Here is a 16,240-nt window from a genome sequence, read left to right as displayed (position 1 = left end):
TTACGGATAGATCTATTATGGGCGTTGCAATCTTTTAAATTTTTTCCTCCCCCTTTTTTAAAGTTGAGAACCTCGTTCTCGGGAGTGCACGCAATGGAGGAAGAACTATCCGACAAGAAAACAGCGAACGAAAAAGAGGGCAAATAAAATGGCAAATTTTTGTGAAGTGGGGGAGAGGAAAATGAGAGGCAAATGGAAAATAATGTAAATTGCGAGGAGATGAGATTTGTGATTAGGAACCTGGTAGATGTTGATGATGTCTCCCCAACAACAGCACCAAAAATTCCTTTCGGTGTCTGCTAGACTACGTTAGTATTTCCCCAAAGAGGAAGGGATGATGCAGCACAACAATGGTAGGTATTTCCCTCAGTGATGAGACCAAGGTTATCGAACCAGTAGGAGAATCACGCAACACTATGTGAACAACACCTGCACACAAATAACAAACACTCGCAACCCGACGTGTTAAAGGGGTTGTCAATCCCTTTCGAGTAACGGCGCCAGAATTTGGCAAAAGGACGTGAGATAGTTGCAATAATTTGATAGACAAATCTCACGGGAACGCAAGATAAAATAAATTGTAGCAAGGTATTTTTTATTTTTGGAAATATAGATATGAAAATAAAAGCAAATGAAAATAGATTGCCAAGGCAAATATAATAAGGAAGAGACCCGGGGGCCGTAGATTTCACTAGTGGCTTCTCTCGAGAAAAATAGCAAACGGTGGGTAAACAAATTACTGTTGGGAAATTGATAGAACTTCAAATAATTATGACGATATCCAGACAATGATCATTATATAGGCATCACGTCCAAGATTAGTAGACCGACTCCTGCCTGCATCTACTACTATTACTCAACACGTCGACCGCTATCCAGCATGCATCTAGTGTATTAAGTTCATGGAGAAAGGGAGTAATGCAATAAGAATGATGACATGATGTAGACAAGATCTATTTATGTAGAAATAGACCCTATCTTGTTATTCTTAATAGCAATGATACATATGTGTCGGTTCCCCTTCTGTCACTGGGATCAAGCACCGCAAGATGAAACCCATCACAAAGCACCTCTTCCCATTGCAAGATAAATAGATCAAGTTGGCCAGACAAAATCCAAATATCGGAGAATAAATACGAGGCTATAAGTAATCATGCATATAGGAGATCAAAGAAGACTCAAATAACTTTCACGGATAAAAAGATAGATCTGATCATAATATAAACTCAAAGTTCATCGGATCCCAACAAACACACCGCAAAAAGAGTTACATCATATGGATCTCCAAGAGACCATTGTATTGAGAATCAAAAGAGAGAGAGGAAGCCATCTAGCTACTAACTACAGAGCCGTAGGTCTACAAAGAACTAGTCACGCATCATCGGGGAGGCACCAATGGACATGATGAACCCCTCCGTGATGGTTTCTAGATTGGATGTCGTGGTTCTAGAACTTGTGGCGGCTGGAATTTATTTTCGTCGACTCGCTTAGGGTTTTTGGAATTTTGGGGTATTTATAGAGTAAAGAGGTTGTTCGGGAGGCACCCGAGGTGGGCACAACCCACCAGGGCACGCCTGGGCCTCCAAGCGCGCCCTGGTGGGTTGTTCTCCCCTCGGAGCACCTCCCAGGTGCTTCTTTGGCCCATTGGATGTCTTCTGGTCCAAAAATAATCCACAACAAGTTTCACTGCATTTGGACTCCATTTGTTATGGATTTCCTGCGATGTAAAAAACATGCAAAAAACATCAACTAGCACTTGGCACTATGTCAATTGGTTAGTACCAAAAAATGATATAAGTTGATTGTAAAACATCCAATAATGATAATATAACAGCATGGAGTAATAAAAAATTATAGATACGTTGGAGAAGTATCAGGGGATCAACTTTGGCCTAGCATTTGGTTGTCTGCATTGGCTCGGGTCATGCAACTACATGGTGTTTGGTTCCATGCAACAACTGTTGTTTGGTAACCTCTTCGGCGTGGTGTGAAGAAAAAATGATACACACACAATAGAAGATAGTTGTAAACCATAGCTAATCGCAGTTTAAATAAAGTGCGTCACTTAAAAAATATTAGTTCAAACACAAAGAATCAAGATAAGCAAATAAACCAGCTGGAGCATAGGAAGGGCAGTCCTAGACGTTGAGGGCGAATGCATCATCATGCTTGTCGCACTTGGTCACCACTTCAATGCCTTCGTCGACGAAGACGAAGACATATTGAGCGTGTCCGGAGTGAGCAGTTTGAATGTCACCATGTAGCCTATCCTGATCTGATGGACGGAGGCGAAGGGGGCCCAACCCTGATTGAGGGTCACCCTGCCATCCATCATCCGGACAGTCACCCTCCACGAGCAGCCGGTATTGGTCCTCAGCTTGAACTCTTGCGGCATCGCTAGGAAGTGTTTGGTGAAGTTCAGAGGCATCGAGGTGCACTCAAGTTGAGGGGCAAGGAACACCTTGCAGAAGTGGGTTGGACCTCCCTCCTCTTGGTAGTGGCCGTAGTTACGACAGTTGCCGCTAAGGGTCTCCTCTGGCACAACGTCCTCATCCGTGGCCACCTCCTCAGGCGTGGTTGGCGCAACCTCCATGGGCGGCACGACCTCCTTGCCCTTCTCCATGGGTAGCACCACCTCATTCCCTTGTTGTTCGTGTCAATCTGCATTATGAAGAGAGCGCATTATGAAGAGCACAACAAAGTTTCGAGGTTGATTGCAATTAAAACCTACCATCCATAACCAATTTATTCACACCCATCCTCACGGTCACTACTTACCCACCATCTCACTTAGTCATCTCTCTGTCTCTCACTCTTCCTCCTATCTGCAGCCATGAACTCCAGTAGCAACTCCAACCCCATCCCCAACCCCTTCCCTTGGGGCATGGTGTAACGCCCCGAGACCGTTGCGCCTGGTGTCCTCCAGTTATTCGCTGTTGTTGCCTTGTCATTTGTTTGCGTGTCATGCATTTCATATCATGTCATTATGTGCATCGCATTTGCATACGTGTTCGTCTCATGCATCCAAGAATTTTCCCCGTTGTCCGTTTTGCAATCCGGCACTCCTATGTCCTCCGGCACCCCTTTTTCCTCTTTTCATGTGCGGGTGTTGAACTTTCTCAAAATGGACCGAGATTTGCCAAGTAGCCTTGGTACACCACCGGTAGACCGCCTGTCAAGTTTCCTGCCATTTGGAGTCCGTTTGATACTCCAATGGTTAACCGGGGAACCGTAAAGGCCTCGTGTGTGTTGCAGCCCAACACCCCTCCAAAGCGGCCCATAACCCATCCATACCCCCTCCATCCTCTCGGCCGTTCGATCATGATCGCGTGGCCGAAAACCGCACTCCATTTGGACACTCATAGCTCCCTCTACCTATATAAACACCTCCCCTCCGAATTTTGCGGTCTAACCCTAGATACACAACTCCACCGCGCATCCGGACGCGTTCTCGCCGCGCCGGACATGTCCACCGTGCCCCTCCACGTCGCTCCGACCAATGGCGTCGCGCCACGTCACCTCTGCCGCCGCCCTCAGCCTACCGCATCGCGCCAGCTCACCTCGCCGCTGTTCCACCACCACGCGGCCCGCGGGGCCCAGATTCGGCCCGCGCGAGCCCGCGTGCCGCCGCCGCCCGGAGTTCCTTTCGCCGCCTGACCCTACTGCCGCCAGGAACGGATCCGGCAGCCCCTTATCCGCCTGATCCGGCCGGTCCCCGCCCCGCCTCGCCTCGGCTCCGCCGCCTCGCCATCGTCGCCGGGCACCGCCGCCCCTGCCTCCCTCGATCCAGGCGGGATCGAGGAGGAGGACGACGCCCTCGCCCCTGGGCCTCCTCCTACGTCTGCGGGTCGGCCCAGCCCAGATCCACGGGCCCACCGCACCGCTCCTTGTTTTGGGCCAAGCCCACTGGGTGAGCTGCCCTAAGTCTCGCCCTGAGCACGTTTTCCTATTCCCCGCTCACCTCTGTTTTTTTTCTTTAGAAAACGACCAAGTCCCTAATGTTTTCAGCCCCTATTCATCATGCCATAACTCCGCATCCGTAGCCCCGTTTTATGCGTGCCATATATCAATTTGTTCATCTAGATATCCTCTTCATTTTGTTCCATTGCACCATGCTTGTTTGAGTCCATCTTGATGCCCATATGACTATTGCAAGAGTGCTATAAAATTTTAGTTCCTGATTCTTATCAGATTATGAGCATTTGTCATTTTTGCCATGATTATTGTGTGCTGCATATGAGCATGAGCTCTACATGTTTTTTGGGCTATGCCATGCGCCCATGCCATATTTACAGGGGTGTATGCCATGTATTTTTGTGATCAATGTGGTGACTAGCACAAGCATGCAAAGTAGCTCTCATGATATTGCTGATTTCAGGGACTTAGTATTTCACTAAGTCATTTCCCAGCTGTTACTTTAATGCCATGTATTCATGTTGCTACAGAGTGATCCATGCTTCTTTTGAGTATGTTCAGTAAGGATGATTTTTACATAGGGTTATGCTCTATCCATCCATGTCCCGGTTTGCATTTATGGAGTACCCTAGCATGGCTCAATCTTGCTCTACTTTTGCTATAAAATGTTCCTGACAGATTGTTTATGTGTTAATCAATTTTGCCAAGGTTGTTGTAGTTGATCCATGCATGCTATGAGATTGTTCTTGCCATGGTTAGCTTCTTGATCATGTCTTCTTGCTGGTAGTATGCTTAGTTTGTCATGCAATGCCTTATGTTGAGTGCATCGAGCTCGCAAACATGCCTTCATAATTCTGATTATGCCATGTCCTGTTTTTCTGCTAAGTCTGAATCTGTTAACGAAACTTGCTATGTTTACATGGGTGCCATCATATCTTATGATCCTTTTTGGCTTATGTTCAGTAAGGGACTTTTCTTATATGCTTTGAGTAGATTTATGCCATGCCTTGTATTGCTATGATCTGATCCTGTAGCATGTTTTAATCTTGCTCTAAATATTGCTTCCTGATGTTAATTCCTGGCATGTTATTATTTTCACTAAGTCTGTGATGCTGTTATCTTTTGCCCTTTTGCCATGATTGTTTGAACCTATTCTTGTGTGAATTAGCCGTAGCTCAGTGTTCATCTTTTGTCAAGCATCTTGAGTAGATCACTTCCATGTGCTTTGTTTCTATGTTGGAGTGCAGTAGCTTAGTTTCTTGTTGCATTCTAGATGGCATCATGCTGTTAATCGCAGAATTGTGCCATTATTGTTTTGCTTGCCATTTGCAAACCGTGCATCCAATTCCGGTGATCTTTATAACGATTTTGACCGAAATCATCTCATCTTTCCAGCGGCGCACTTGGTTTGCCAAGTTGATTCCTTGATCAATCTTTCCCTTCCGAAGTACGCATATGCATTGCATATCACATCCCGCATATCATGTTATGTTTTGCATCATGTTGCTTGCGCATTGCACCGTGGTTGATTGTTGTTTCCTTGGCTTGTGTTCTTGCTTTGGGTAGAGCCGGGAGACGAGTTTGTGATCGAGGAACCCATTGAGTACGCTTACAAGGATCAAGCTTAAGTCAACTCGGAGAACTTTGCAGGCAAGATGACCATACCCTCGAAATCACTTCTATCTTTGCTTGCTAGTTGCTCACTCTTTTGCTATGCTGCGATACCTACCACTTGCTATATCATGCCTCCCATGTTGCCATGTCAAGCCACTAACCCACCTTTTCCTAGCAAACCGTTGTTTGGCTATGTCACCGCTTTGCTCAGCCCCTCTTATAGCGTTGCTAGTTGCAGGTGAAGATGGAGTTTGTTCCTTGTTGGAACATGGTTATTGTTGGGATATCACAATATCTCTTATTTATATTAATGCATCTATATACTTGGTAAAGGGTGGAAGGCTCGGCCTTATGCCTGGTGTTTTGTTCCACTCTTGCCGCCCTAGTTTCCATCATACCGGTGTTATGTTGCTTGGTTTTGTGTTCCTTATGCGGTTGGGTTATAATGGGAACCCCTGGGCAGTTTGCTTTGAATAAAACTCCTCCAGCAAGGCCCAACCTTGGTTTTACATTTGCAGTAATAACCTATCACCTTCCCTTGGTTTCTGCAGACTCAAGGGTCATCTTTATTTTAACCCCCCGGGCCAGTGCTTCTCTAAGTGCTGGTACAACCTGAGTGATGTCCGGCGCCCCCTAGGCAACCAGGGTCTATGCCAACCCGACGTCTTGCTCATCCGGTGTGCCCTGAGAACGAGATATGTGCAGCTCCTATCGGGATTTGTCGGCACATTCAGGGGCTTTGCTGGTCTTGTTTTACCATTGTCGAAATGTCTTGTAACCGGGATTCCGAGTCTGATCGGGTCTTCCTGGGAGAAGGAATTGATGGGGAACGTAGCATAAATTCAAAATTTTCCTACGTGTCACCAAGATCTATCTATGGAGTCATCTATCAACGAGGGAGGAGTGGATCTACATACCCTTGTAGATCGCGCGCGGAAGCGTTCAAGAGAACGGGGTTGATGGAGTCGTACTCGTCGTGATCCAAATCACCGATGATCCTAGCGCCGAACGGACGGCACCTCCGCGTTCAACACACGTACGGAGCAGCGACGTCTCCTCGTTCTTGATCCAGCAAGGGGGAGGAGAGGTTGATGGAGATCCAGCAGCATGACGGCGTGGTGGTGGAAGTAGCGGGATTCCAACAGGGCTTCGCCAAGCGCTGCGGGAGGAGGGAGAGGGAGGCGCCAGGGCTTAGGTGCGGCTGCCCTCCCTTCCCCCCACTATATATAGGGCCAAAGGAGAGGGGGGGGCGCAGCCTTGGCCCTTCCTCCAAGGAAGGGTGCGGCCAGGGAGGAGTCCATCCTCCCCAAGGCACCTAGGAGGTGCCTTCCCCCTTTAGGACTCTTTCTTTCCCTTATCTCTTGGCGCATGGGCCTCTTGGGGCTGGTGCCCTTGGCCCATATAGGCCAAGGCACACACCCCTACAGCCCATGTGGCCCCTCGGGGCAGGTGGACCCCCTTGGTGGACCCCCGGACCCCTTTCGGCACTCCCGGTACAATACCGATAATGTGCGAAACTTTTCCGGCGACCAAAACAAGACTTCCCATATATAAATCTTTACCTCCGGACCATTCCGGAACTCCTCGTGACGTCCGGGATCTCATCCAGGACTCCGAACAACTTTCGGGTTACCGCATACTAATATCTCTATAACCCTAGCGTCACCGAACCTTAAGTGTGTAGACCCTATGGGTTCGGGAGACATGCAGACATGACCGAGATGACTCTCCGGTCAATAACCAACAGCGGGATCTGGATACCCATGTTGGCTCCCACATGTTCCACGATGATCTCATCGGATGAACCACGATGTCAAGGACTTAATCAATCCCGTATACAATTCCCTTTGTCTAGCGGTACGATACTTGCCCGAGATTCGATCGTCGGTATCCCAATACCTTGTTCAATCTTGTTACCGGCAAGTCTCTTTACTCGTTTCGTAACACATCATCCCGTGATCAACTCCTTGATCACACTGTGCACATTATGATGATGTCCTACCGAGTGGGCCCAGAGATACCTCTCCGTTTACACGGAGTGACAAATCCCAGTCTCGATTCGTGCCAACCCAACAGACACTTTCGGAGATACCTGTAGTGTACCTATATAGCCACCCAGTTACGTTGTGACGTTTGGCACACCCAAAGCACTCCTACGGTATCCGGGAGTTGCACAATCTCATGGTCTAAGGAAATGATACTTGACATTAGAAAAGCTTTAGCATACGAACTACATGATCTTGTGCTAGGCGTAGGATTGTGTCTTTGTCCATCACATCATTCTCCTAATGATGTGATCCCGTTATCAATGACATCCAATGTCCATGGTCAGGAAACCATAACCATCTATTGATCAACGAGCTAGTCAACTAGAGGCTTACTAGGGACATGGTGTTGTCTATGTATCCACACATGTATCTAAGTTTCCTATCAATACAATTCTAGCATGGATAATAAACGATTATCATGAACAAGGAAATATAATAATAACTAATTTATTATTGCCTCTAGGGCATATTTCCAACAGGAATATCCTTCGTTGACCAATGGAGCTTGTGATGGGCTAAGTTGGGACACCCCTGTAGGGTTTTGACCTTTCGAAAGCCGTGCCCGCGGTTATGGGCAGATGGGAATTTGTTAATGTCCGGTTATAGAGAACTTGACACTTAACTTAATTAAAATGCATCAATCGCGTGTGTAGCCATGATGGTCTCTTTCTGGCGGAGTCCGGGAAGTGAACACGGTTCTTGTGTTATGCTTGAACGTAAGTAGTTTCAGGATCACTTCTTGATCACTTCTAGTTCACGACCGTGCTTTGCTTCTCTTCTCGCTCTCATTTGCGAAAGTTAGCCACGATATATGCCAGTGCTTGCTGCAGCTCCACCTCACTACCTTTTCCTACCCATAAGCTTAAATAGTCTGGATCGCGAGGGTGTGAGATTGCTGAGTCCCCGTGACTCACAGATTACTTCCAAAAACCAGTTGCAGGTGCCGATGATACCAGTGCAGGTGACGCAACCGAGCTCAAGGAGGAGCGCGATGAAGATCGTGTTCGTTGTGTTGTTTCATTTTCCAGTTGATCAGTAGTGGAGCCCAGTCGGGGCGATCGGGGATCTAGCATTAGGGGCTGTCTTTATTTTGGTTCCGTAGTCGGACCTTGATTGTATTCTAGATGATGTAATGCTATTTTCATGTATTGTGTGAAGTGGCGATTGTAAGCCAACTCTTTATCCCATTCTTATTCAGTACATGGGATGTGTAAAGATTACCCCTCTTGCGACATGCCTACTATGCGGTTATGCCTCTAAGTCGTGCTCCGACACGTGGGAGATATAGCCGCATCGTGGGTGTTACACATGGGATGGACGGCTTTATTTCTCGGGTGCTCGCTTGGTGACCGCACCAAGTTCGAGAATACCATGGAAGTCTACTCCAACTTCACAAGCATGGCAAACATGCAGAAAGATTCAGATGCAGTGCTGAAGAAGGCAATGCTGGAGGAGTCGAAGAAGTTGATTCCTGACCCAACGAAGGGCAGTTGACACCCTTCGGTGGGCTATGAATCAAGCCGACTCCGGCGACGCTCGCAGAGGTCAAGGTGGGCCAGGTACAGAGAGTTGATGTCTTTTAGAACTACGTCGGTATTTCCCCAAAGAGGAAGGGATGATGCAGCACAACAACGGTAGGTATTTCCCTCAGTGATGAGATCAAGGTTATAGAACCAGTAGCAGAACCATGCAAAACCATGTAAACAACTCCTGCACACAAAGAACAAATACTTGCAACCCTACGTAAGAGAGGGGTTGTCAATCCCTCATGGGTAAAAAGATAGATAAAATTGTAGTAGATTGGACAAATAGATCTCGCGGGAACGCGAGACAAAATAAATAACAATGAATAGCAGCAAGGTATTTTTGTATTTTTGGATTAATAGATCTGAAAATGAAAGCAAATAAAAATAGATCGCGAAGGAAAATATAATAAAGAAGGGACCCGGGGGCTGTAGATTTCACTAGTGGCTTCTCTCGAGAAAAATAGCATACAATGGGTAAACAACTTACTGTTGGGAAATTGATAGAACTTCAAATAATCATGATGATATCCAGGCAATGATCATTATATAGACATCACGTCCAAGATTAGTAGACCGACTCCTGCCAGCATGTACTACTATTACTCCACACATCGATCGCTATCCAACATGCATCTAGTATATTAAGTTCATGGAGAAACGGAGTAATGCAATAAGAATGATGACATGATGTAGACAAAATCTATTTATGTAGAAATAGACCCCATCTTGTTATCCTTAATAGCAATGATACATATGTGTCGGTTCCCCTTCTGTCACTGGGATCAAGCACCGTAAGATCGAACCCATCACAAAGCACCTCTTTTGATTGCAAGATAAATAGATCAAGTTGGCCAAAAAAACCCAAATATCGGACAATAAATACGAGGCTATAAGCAATCATGCGTATAAGAGATCACAGAAGACTCAAATAAATTTCATGGATAAAAAGATAGAGCTGATCATAAACTCAAAGTTCATCAGATCCCAACAAACACACTGCAAAAAGGGTTACATCATATGGATCTCTAAGAGACCATTGTATTGAGAATAAAAAGAGAGAGAGGAAGCCATCTAGCTACAAACTACGGACCCGTAGGTCTACAATGAACTACTCATGCGTCATTAGAGAGGCGCCAATGAGGATGATGAACCCCTCTGTGATGGTGTTTAGATTGGATCTGGTGGTTCTGGAACTTGCGGCGACTCTAATAAAATTTCGTCGACTCCCCTAGGATTTCTGGAATATTGGGGTATTTATAGAGCAAAGAGGCGGTGCGGAAGGCCACCGAGGTGGGCACAACCCACCTGGGCGGGCGCGCCCTGGTAGGTTGTGCTCCCCTTGGAGCACCCCTCTCGTACTTCTTCGGCCCATCTGGTGTCTTCTGGTCCAGAAAAAATCCACAAAAAGTTTCACTACTTTTGTACTCTGTTTGGTGTTGATTTCATGGGATGTAAAAAACAAGAAAAAAATAGCAACTCGCACTGGGCACTATGTCAATAGGTTAGTACCAAAAAATGATTGTAAAACATCCAAGAATGATAATATAACAGCATGAAACAATTAAAAATTATAGATACATTGGAGACGTATCAGCATCCCCAAGCTTAATTCCTGCTCGTCCTTGAGTAGGTAAATGATAAAAAACTGAATTTTTGATGTGGAATGCTGCCTAACATGTTCATCACATATTCTTTTCTTTGTAGCATGGACATATGGACTTTTATATGGTTCAAAGCAATAGTCTAGTTTTGACATGAGGATTTCAATACTCAAGCATATCAACAAGCAACCATGTCTTTTCAAGATATCAACACTAAAGCAAGCTATCCCTAGCCCATTATGCTCAATGATTGATCCATTCATGAAACACACTCGCATATTAGCTACACCGAATGCTCAAGTACGATCATAGTGCCCCTTAGTTGGTGCTTTATAAGAGAAGATGGAGACTCAAGTAAAAACAAAAATTGCATAAAGTAAATAGAAAGGCCCTTCTCGGAGGGAAGTAGGGATTTGTAGAGGTGCCAGAGCTCAAAGCGAAAAAGATATAGATAAAAAAATTTGGGTGGCATGCTTTTCCTGTCAGCAAAAACGATCGAGTAGTTCCCAATACTTTCCATGCTAGATATATCATAGGCGGCTCCCAAACAGAAAATAAAGTTTATTCCTTTTTCAACCATACTTTCACTTTCCATGGCTAGCCGTATCCACGGGTGCCTTCCATACCAACACTTTCCAAGGAATTTATTATTTGACAACATAAAGTAAATTCATTTTTTATTTTGGGACTGGGCATCCCCAATACCTTTTCCTTATTCCCATGCAATGACAAGTGAATAAAAACTCATCTTGAGAATAACATATCTAGCATGGAAATATATTAGCCACCCCTACCGTTTCATGAGCAGTACGAGCACACAAAAGAGAAGTTTATTTTGAAAATTAGAGATGGCACATACAAATTTGCTTAGAACGGCAAAAGAATACAACATATAGGTAGGTATAGTGGACTCATGTGGCAAAACTGGTTTAAAGGATTTTGGATGCACAAGTAGTGATCATACTTAGTGCAAATGAAGGCTAGCAAAAGATTGAGAAGCATCCAACCAAGAAACGAAAAATCTCATAAGCGATAATTAAGCATAACTAACAGCGAATAATGCACCACAAGTAGGATGTAATTTAATTGCATAACTATTGACTTTTGAGCTTGCATAGGGAATCACGAACATTAACACCAATATCTATACCTACTAATAAAGCAAGGTGTGTTTCACTAATTTTTTCATCCGTTCACCTATTATTTTTTATTGCTATATCCGAGGTGGTACTAATTATCAAAAACGTGTTTTGCGCTCATACAAACTCCTAGGCTTTTGTGGTGCTATGCTATCTGGATTTTATGGGCCACATTGGGCCTCTCAACGGGATTGCTAGGAGCCAGGTGTCAATGTAACAACAGAAATAAAATGCAAATCAAAATATTGGGAGTTCCTGGTATCGATCCTAGGTCTGCACGGTTTGCAAACGGGTCAGGCAAACCAACAGGCTATGCATGTGTTTGTGAAAAAATTGCAACTCTGTATTTTAACTACGATCCAACTGATTTACGAGAATCAAACACAAGGCATGGCCTCCGCTGTGCTCGATGCTCAACGGACAATGACAAGCTTTTGGGGTTTGCCTGAGTGTCTTAGGGACGTGCGTGGCGTAGCGTTAGGCGCATGGGTGCGCAGGTGAGCACATCGAAGTGCAGCAGCAAGGAGCGGCTAAACTAGAGCTCGTGGCCATGGGTGTTCATGGCGGCAACCTAGGCCGCGCGGATCGACGGCTATGTGGACAATTGAGACTGGAGAGAGAGATGGAGAGGAGCAGAGCTTCACCGTAGGGGTTCATCTGGAGTTGTATGAGGAGAACTGTGACTCGAGATGGCGGGAGGACGCGTAGACAGCTGGCTTTGTATCGGAAGAAGACAACAACGTGCTCCGGGAAGAAGACGATGTAGCAAAGTGGGGCACATGTAAAGAGCTGCAATGTGTAGCTTGTTTCTGTCAGGAACAAGCCAATGAGTCTGTATGTACAGCCTTTCTTAGGGAAATTCATATGTACAAGCTGGATTGATTCCTAGGTATAGGCTACAATAACACAGACCACGTTCCTCCCTTAAATAGTCCCACCTTGCCTTTTTATGTTCAATATCACCAACTTATATATGTTCCCAAGTTACCCAGGGCATCAACAAGCCATCTTGGGAATTGATAAGCAGAGGGTGAAGCGTTGAACTGATTTATCCCATGAGTAAAGGCTGCGCAATGAGCCAACACGGTTTGAAGAAATAAATTGAGGGAATGGAATCAAAGGTTCCACAATGAGCTCTAATATTCCAAGTAAGGCCTGATTAAAGGCTGCACAATGAGAAGACACGAAAGAAATTATCCATGAAACCTTTGGAAGAAAGGCCTGATTAAAGGTTGTGTATTTGGGGCGTAAGGATCTGAAGTGGGCATATGAGAAACAATGAGCACATTTGGAAGAAATCATCCATGAAGTGAAATTAAATCGCGGGAGTGAGATCAAACTAATTAAATTTGGCGTGGGACTTAAATTGAAATTTGGGGCCTGATTAAAGGTTGCGTATTTGGGATTATGTTGTGGCCCAGGACCCAATGACATGTTAAAATTATGTGATACGTGTTCATATTTATTTAATATATACACATATTGTAATATGGTTTTGCTACTCAACGCTAATACTTTCATGATGTATGGGTGGTTGATAAACCTTGGTGTGCGTCTTATAGCAGATCATCAGCATGCATTCTTCTTATACTTACTTTTTGTTTATGTACATGATGCCTTTTGGTATATGTCTGCAGATCCTTCTGGAGTATGTAGCGGCAGTGCCATGTCAAGTCAACCATCCGTGAGAGACCTGTGGCGTCAGGGTTATGGGACATTGGGAGGTGTGGCCGGGATTAAACTTCCCTCCACGACAATGTTGATGATTTTGTGTCATCTCTTGATTATGGTAGGCTTTGTTCCACAAGGTCACTATAGTAGCTTTGGCATAGGGGGCTAAACCTGCATTTGTTGTGAGAATTTGCTCTCTTAAATTTAAAGTTCACACCGCTAACCTTCAATGTTTTCAAGCCGTGGTGCATGATGAGTGACTACACAATGCTTTGTCTTTTCGTGCCAACACTTAATAAGATTAGGATCCCCCGCAAAAAAGAAAATAAGATTAGGAGAGTAGACATTGCACAAATCAATCATATCATTATGTTGAATTAACAAATTTAGCGTCAGTTTGAACTTCCAATGAACCATGTAAGAAAAGTAAACCTAGATTCTTGATAAAACAAAATTTCTATTTAATTTTTTTTGTTGATGGGAGCCTTTGTACTTTTGTTCTGCTAGGGCTTGATGAATTGGGATATGTAGCATCTACCAAAAGGTTGTTGTTGGGTTCTTATTTTGCCAAAACACAAGTATGAATATACCATAATCTTATATAGAGGTGAATCGACTATACTAGGGTTTTGCACCGTACCCAGTACGCCGGCCATCAACTCTAGTTCTATAGTGTTGGTGAGATGCAACCCTACCTCTCCATCTCTCATGCTATGACGCAGGCGTCTGCCGTTGAGGAATGGGAAGGTGGTGCAATAAGGAAATAATACAGGTGGAGAAATACAATATGGGGGAGCAATCAATTTAGGATCGATCTACCGCCCCCCTCAAGTCAGGCGAAACATAGTGACACGCCACGTCGTGTTTGTGCTATCCTCTCCAATCATTGTGCACTATAGCCTCATTTTGTTTTTTCTCAAAGTTGAGAGATGATGGATAAATAATATTTGTGCTCAAATCTTTATTAGTTTGTCCTGTTTTTAGAAAACAAATTCATATTTTTTATTCATTAGTTTGTCATAATAATATTTTCACTAGAGTGCACAACAAATTGCACAAATTGGCATATGCTTATGACATCACTGTTCAATAAATGAACATATGTACTCTTGGGATCCATAGTGTGGAGAGAATTGAGTTCACATAGATTCGCTCAAAATCAGCTCACCTTATGGCAGTTCCATCAATGGTTAAGATGGCCATACTTCATGTGCTTATATTTTTTTCTCCCGTTGCAACGCACGGGCATGTTTGCTAGTTCTTACTAAAGCATAATTACTCATCAACATGACTCACATATCACTATCATCATATTTCAAAACTAATACAAAGAATCAAGTTTATTTTGTCCAATGATCTTAATGAAAGTTTTTATTATATCCTCCTTGGATATCTATCACTTTGGAACTAGTTTCATATGTTGCTTTTAATAATCTCAAACAAATATAAGTGAAGAAGATGAGCATCATATTTCTTTCTCTCAAAATAATTGAAGTGAAGCAAGAGAGAATTTCTTAAAATTTTGCTAACTCTCAAATAAATCTAAGTGAAGCATGAGAGTATTTCTCCAAAAAATACTAAAGCACACCATGCTCAAAAAGATATAAGTGAAGCACTAGAGCAATTCCATAGCTCATAAACATTTAAGTGAAGCATAGAGAGCAATTCTAACACTACAAAAAAAGACACATCCGTGACACTTTGGGCCGAATGAATTTTTTCTGTCATGCTTATGACACTTCTATGACGATAATTGTGACAAAACCGGTATCATCATAGATGTGGTGGGCTCCTACTTCCAAGACAAAAAATCATGGTAGAAAATGGGCTTTTCGTCCTGGGTGGGCCGGAGAAGCAGCTGCATGACATTCTTTGGGCTGTCCATGACGGAAAAAAAACTGTGGTTGTCGTGGAGTTGACATGGTAGGTATCGTAGTGGAAGGACTTAGTCATGGAGCCATCACAACTAGGTTAGCTTAAAGGGGTTAATCGGGACAAAGGACACAGAGGGTTTTTACTGGTTCGACCCCACGCGGTGGAGGTAAAAGGGCCTACTCTAGTTTGGGATTGTATTGCTTGGGTTTCGATTTCTAGGGAGCGAATACGCTTGACCTATTCTCAATCTGTTGTTTCTTATCCTTAACCCGCCGCCAGGCCGTCCCTTTATATACATAGGTTGACGCTCGGTGTCTTAGAGAGTCCTGACCGGCTCATACACAACGTGTCCGGCTCGGTGACTAACTAATCCTACCTTACAATACAAGTTTATACATGTGGCAGTTCATCACCTTGGGCCTTGATACGTCTCCATAGTATCTATAATTTTTGATTGTTCCATGCTGTTTTATTATCAATCTTGGATGTTTTATAATCATTTTATAGTCATTTTATATCATTTTTTGGTACTAACCTATTGACATAGTGCCAAGTGCCAGTTGCTATTTTTCCATGTGTCTTTACATCGCAGGAAATCAATATCAAACGGAGTCCAAATGCCACGAAACTCCACAATGATTTTTTATGGGCCAGAAGGAAGGCAATGGGCCCTGGTTGCACCTGGTCCGTGCCCCGAGGGGGCACAACCCACCAGGGCGCCCCAGGAGGCCAGGCGCGCCCTGGTGGGTTGTGCCCACCTCGGGTGCCCCGGACCGCCTCTTTGCTCTATAAATAGCACAATATTCCAGAAACCTTAGAGGAGTCGACGAAATATTCATCCAACCGCCACA

The 16,240-nt window shown here is 44.4% G+C and overlaps 1 pseudogene; it reads right to left on the bottom strand.

Annotated features, from left to right (window-relative positions):
* Positions 1–2,138: 2,138 nt before the first annotated feature.
* Positions 2,139–2,629, bottom strand: LOC147979156 (putative B3 domain-containing protein Os03g0621600; annotated as a pseudogene).
* Positions 2,630–16,240: the final 13,611 nt, after the last annotated feature.

This window comes from Triticum urartu, chromosome 3A (genome assembly GCF_056163025.1).
Source record: "Triticum urartu cultivar PI428250 chromosome 3A, HENAU_Tu73, whole genome shotgun sequence".
Lineage (NCBI taxonomy): Eukaryota > Viridiplantae > Streptophyta > Magnoliopsida > Poales > Poaceae > Triticum > Triticum urartu.
Note: the sequence above shows the minus strand (reverse complement) of the source record. Positions and strands in the feature narration are given on the sequence as shown.